Source organism: Neofelis nebulosa, chromosome 1 (genome assembly GCF_028018385.1).
Source record: "Neofelis nebulosa isolate mNeoNeb1 chromosome 1, mNeoNeb1.pri, whole genome shotgun sequence".
Lineage (NCBI taxonomy): Eukaryota > Metazoa > Chordata > Mammalia > Carnivora > Felidae > Neofelis > Neofelis nebulosa.
Window position 1 is genome coordinate 108677772 of NC_080782.1, and position 6000 is coordinate 108683771.

The 6000-nt window shown below is 41.8% G+C and overlaps 1 protein-coding gene across 3 annotated transcripts in view; it reads right to left on the reverse strand.

The window, feature by feature from the left end:
* The window catches only part of RNF180 (ring finger protein 180), a 207369-nt gene extending 202548 nt beyond the window's left edge, over positions 1–4821 (reverse strand). For 2 of the 3 annotated variants that reach the window (XM_058731442.1, XM_058731433.1), the window contains exon 1: positions 4338–4602. The gene's annotated coding sequence lies outside the window, so the exon portion shown is untranslated. The other variant, XM_058731426.1, reaches the window with a different exon arrangement.
* Between the last annotated feature and the right edge of the window lie 1179 nt (positions 4822–6000).

The window sequence follows — 6000 nt, forward strand, 5'->3', positions numbered from 1 at the left end:
GATATGTCCTGCTATTATCCACTGTTCTAGCTGCTGTATAGCATTCAGAAAAAAAATATATATATTTAAGGTATGACTTGTGCCTTCAAGGAAAAAAAAAATCTAGGTGGAGAACAAGTTCAAGGACGCAGTTAATTAAATATTAAAAAACATAGATAGTAACCAACAACTACAACTGCCTGGTAAACTGAAAACAAGAACTAGGGTCAGGGAAAGCTTTATGGAAAACAGTGGTATTACAGCTGGGTCTTAAGGATAGAAAGGATGTAGACAGCATTAGTTAAGGAGAGTGCAGAGAAATAGGTATCTTGAGCAAGGAAAATAATATAAGGCAAAACACTAAGCTGGGAAAGGATATGGTTGGTGAGCAAAAAGAATAATGCCTGACTAGAAGAGAGAAGGTTTTATTTAGGACCATAAAGCCTTAGTTGGTTTTAAATCAGCCAACTGCAGCCATATAAATATTTATTACACAATTTATATATTCTCCAGGAGACAAGTTGTCTGAGAAAGAACAGTCTCTACCTTAAACCCAAAATTTTGAGAATATGGCCAGAAAAATACACTTCAGTTTTAATTTCTAGCTCCATTAATTAATTAAGTAAATAGTCCTCAAATTACTCGTCACATCATTGGCCAACCTGCCTATACTATTTGTTAAAAGCAGCCTGAATTGGTGTTCACACTTCAATTCTGGTGCCTTGGATAAATTTTTCAACAGGCTTCTAAATAGGTCAGGCAAATCTAATTCAGAATAACTCTCATGCTTATCTCAGCAATTTTATGAAGGATGTTTTGAAACTGCTTTAAATATGTGTGCTAATGATCTACTGATTGTTTCTAAATTTTTCCAGCCATCAAACCAGTGAAATAATCAAGTAAAGAGATTATAGAATGAGGTCAGTTCTATTATTAATATAACCATTTATAATATTTCCGCTTGCTACAGAGAAAATTATAAAGATAAAAAAAATCCAACAGATTTAATTTCCTTAGCTAGCTTTTCTAAGAGATTTGCCATTCAAGTCATTTCCTCCAATATTTTCAAAATCTAAGAAAGCAAAAAAAACACCTTGTTAATTAAGTGGATGATGTTTAAAGAAACAAGAATACTTAGTTTTCATCAATATGATTCCTTTTTTATGCACTTTATCGAATACTAGAGCCAAAACAAGATATTTTAATGTGGGCATTTTTATGTCCCCATTTTATTGTGGACTACTATAAATTGTTAGGTTACAATTCAAATTATTTAATAAACATGCAAATGTACATATAAAAATAAGTATATCTATGCCTATACACATATAGACATAGAACTTTAGCCTTCAAGTATTGTCCCCTTTAGAGTAGTCACTCTGGGAAGGATGCAAAGTTATTCTAACAACGTTGACATTGTTTAAAACTATTTTTAAACCACTGGTTTGAAATTGTTTTCATAGCCTTTCAAATAATCTTTTAATATCCTTAATAGTGGCAAAATCTGGAAGGTAGAAAAGAGTTTCACAGTCATGCAGAAATCATTTTTCAAATTTAGCAAATGAAAATGGTGTTCTAATGGAGTTAATAGTTTTTTGATTAAAAAATACAAACAAAAACAAGTACTTATAAAAGCGATCCTGAAAGCATGTTTCTGTTACTTGTAAATTGACTAGACATTTCAAAAGATTCAAAATAATTGTGAATAGCAACTTTTGGAAGCGTGTAGTGTCCTAAAGTGACCGCTTGGAATGAACACTCTCCCTTAAAAAATAAATAACAGCATGTTTGGATAAGGGCAGGGTTTCATGACTCTATAGTCACACTTTGAAGTCACAGAGCATCTTTCTTCCATGTGGTTAAAAATATTTACTTCATTAACTCTCCAAATATCACTAATGACAGAAAGGCCAGATTATCATTCTTTTTTTTTTTTTCCCCAAGTGGATGAATGAAGGTGGTGTAAGGCAAAGAACTGTGTTTATTTCATGAGTCAATAATTAAGTCTAAGGATCTCGTCGTTGGCAAAATTTTAATGAAATGTTTAGCTTTATGCTGCTTGATAAAAAGGCATTATATGAAATAGATGTGTCATAAAATATTACAGAGCTCCATTAAAATGATTAAAGATTCACTGCATACTTGTCTGAAAGAATTCTTGCTTGATGTTTGACAGCTACTTATTAGAGAGGCTAGTGTCTAACCTAAAATACACTCATAAAAGTCCTACTTGAGTCTATTTTACCAAGAAAGAATGCTTGTTTTTTAAATACTTGATTTTAGAAGAAAAAATACCTTCACTGTGAAAAACCAAATACATAAATGAAAGGGACGAAGAAAAACGGACAGTAAAAGATCTATTGGCAAATTCACATAAGAGAAAACCCTAGGAAAACTCGTGAACTGTCGATGGTTCTGAGAGTTAAAAAAGTACAACCACATAAATGTGCCCGATTACAAGTTAAATGTCATTGAAATTATTAAAATGGCTATTCTCCTAAATGCTTAATTCTTCTGTTTGGGAAAGCTTTCTGCACATTGTTCTAGGATACCTAGGAGCTCACTTCTTCTATTCCACTTATTCATTAAATAAATATTTAGGGCTCCCAGTGGCACAGTATTTATATAGGAGATTAAAAATTTGACAGACCAAAGACCAATAAAAAAAAAAAACCAAAAAACAAAAAAACAAAACAAAACAAAACAAAAAACCTTAGTCCTTACTACTACTCTCCCGATCCAACTGAACATGTAACAGCACTCCAGCTGGTCTTAAGGGTTAACTTGCTTCAAGTTAACACACTCCTTGCCTGCTGACTTAAGGCCCTTGATCTGTAACAGAACTGGCTTTCTTCAAGATTTGCAGACCATTGGCCCTGGGGAATATGGGACCAGAACTTTCCCAGGCCACAGAGGCCAGGAAGTCCACCTGAAGGCCCCTCAGCTTGCTGATTAGACCAGCCCTCTTTTAGCGAAATGTTTTTTTTTTTTTTTCTTTTTAAGGTCACACGAATGACTTTACTGACCTCCCTTTGTGCATCTATAGACCTTGCCCTCCTTTGCAGAAACAACAGAGTATTCCTGTACAACCACCCCTGGGTACCAAGGAATCAGCTCTTTTTGCACAATCAACCCAGGGCACCAAGGAACTTCTCTGCACAACCTCTGAGTACAAAGCTAACTCTGTATCTGGCATCGTGGAGTCTGCACCTAATCAAGAAACATCACAGACGACTGTATTCCCTTAACTGATCAACATACTTTAAAAATATCAGGGCAAGACAAAGCTCATAGTTGGCCTTTGGGCAAGAGTCCGCCTTCTCCCCAGGTGGCCAGCCTCATGAACAAAGCTCATATTCTTTTCCACTGAAAACTCATCTCTTAAGCCTTCCCAGCAACAGGAAGCTGAACTTGGGTGGGTTTTTATTTTATTTTTTTAATGTTTATTTATTTTGAGAGACAGAGTGCAAGATGTCAGCACAGAGCCTGATGCAGGGGCTTGAACTCACAGACAGGAGATCACGACCTGAGCTGAAGTCCAAAGGCACCCAGGTGGCCCTGAACTTGGGCTCTGGTAACAAAATGATTCTGATGTACTAAAATGATTTTTTATGGGTGCTATTCCCAGAGTCAGAAAAGGGCTCAGTTCTGTTTTTAACAAAAGGTTTCAGTAATTAATGACTTAACAAAAATAGAATGTGTCAGATGGGCACTGTGGGCCCTACATTTTGTGCGAGGTTGAGTGACTGACTGGACCGAGGATAACTCTCAGACAAGTTCTTCCTCAAGGGCTGACTGCTTAGTTTTATCATCAGGTTTGGGCGTGGGTGCCTGAGGTGCCTGGCCTATAAAATGGGGCAATTTAATACTAACCTGTCCACACAATGTTCCTTTGAAGTTAGCTAATGAATATTGTCTTGGGTCCAGCCAAACTATTAGATGCTACAAAAGTATTGAGTACTATCTGGAAAAGGTCACGGTGATAAATACGTGTTAATGCACGCTAATTAAGGCACTAATAACAACATCCCCCCAACAACCCTCTGCCCACCTCGCCCCGCTGCTGCACAAAGCTTCCTTCTAACCTCTGCCGAGCAAATTCTGTACACTCTGGATCCAAGACTGCAACAAAAGCAGCTGAAAGGCCAATACCAAAAAGGACCAGACAAAAGAAAGTGGCTCTGTGCAGAGTCAACGGGCCACGGAAGGGGGTGTGTGCCGACTCTCCCCAGTTGGACTCAGTTCCTCAACTCCGACCTGGAGAGCAGCCAACAGTCCACCCAGTCGCCCACCCCCCACTCCCTGCCCTCCACCGGATCCCTGCTCCCTCCCTCCCCCCCAACTACCCCGATGCTCACCGCCCTGGCTCACGTTTCCAGACCTGGTGTAATTCCACCCCGCCTCCGGTCGCGCCCCGAGGACTCCACGGAGAGCCTCAAGTGCGAAAGTTAAACCACCGTGGCCACATCACCTGAGGCCCGGGGTGGGGGGCGGCGCGGCCAGGCCAGGCCAGCCCTCCAGCAGTCCTACCTGGGGGAGGAGCAGCCGCCCGAGCAGCCGAGGCCGCTCAGGGCCGGTGAAGGCCAGACCCTCTCGGCGAGGCGTGCCCTGCGGGGCCCGGAGCCGCCGGCCCTTACCTGCGTCGGCTTCCGGGAGCCGCCCGCTCCGCGCCCCCTCCCGGCGCGCCCGGCCACTCGCAGCCCGGCTCTGAGCACTCGCCGCCCGGCGGCTCCGGCGGCCGCGAAGCCGGGTCTGGGAGACGGGAAGCGACAGGAGCCAAACCCCGCGGAAAGCGCTCGAGCTTGCCTCGGTCTCGGCGCCCAGGCGCTCCGCACCTCGGATCGCCCCGCTCCCTTACCTCCGTGGGTCCCGCCCCCGCAGGCCGAGTGTGGGCTGAGCCCCACCCTGACCTGACCACTTGCAGACCGGAGCCGTGCCAGCAATGCCCCGCTAGGGGACACCGGGGCGAACTTAACTCTCTTTCGCCATCCGCTACCAGAGCAACTGAAGTTTCCCGTGCCTTGTTCAATCTTGGCCTCACCCTGTCCCTCCTGGAGGTCTGAGTTCTGATCCCACCTGCAGGGCCTGTTACTTCTTGTGCCTTCGGTTCCACTTTTGTTCAATTGAGATTAATCACCGAAGTGTTCTTGACTTAGCTCTTGACCAATCACAGTTGGTATAAGTGAGTGGATAACCAGAGATATATCAAAAGTGCTTATTCAGAGAGGGGGTCTCTTGCAGTAAATGTTGACTTTTCAGCAGTACATCAGAACAATGAGAACAGATCATCAGAAGGTGATACCTAAGTTTCAGAACATAAAAGGCCAAGTTTTATTAGTTGGTTTGAGGAAGGGAAAGGAAGCTTTAAGGAGAGGAACGTCTAAAAACTATATAGCTTTCTCTGCTAGATGTAGAAATTTCCATTTGCTTGAAGCGGCTGAGATGGATTCTTGTCCAAGACTACGGTTGCATTGTAATGATTTCCCACCTGAGAATCCAATGAAACCATTAACAAAAACCAAAGACCTCAAGGAGTACAGAAAACTACAGACCAATATACCTTATGAATATTAATAGAAAATCCACAACCAGAAATGGGCAAACCAAATGCAATACAGAAGAAACATTTTACATCACATCAGTGAAAGAAAGGACAAGAACCACATGATCCTCTCAATAGATGCAGAGAAAGCATTGGACAAAATACAGCATCCTTTCTTGATAAAAATCTCCAGATCATAAAAGTCATATGTGAAAGACCAAACGCTAATATCATCCTCACTGGGCAAAAACTAAGAACTTTCCCCTTAAGGTCAGGAACAAGACAGGGATGTCCACTCTCACCACTGTGTCTATTCCAACATAGAATTGGAAGTCTTAGCCTCTGCAATCAGACAACACAAAGAAATAAAAGGCATCCAAATCATCCAGGAGGAGGTCAAACATTCACTCTTCACAAATGACATGATACTCTATACGGAAAACCCAAAAGATTCCACCAAAAAACTGCTAGAACTGATC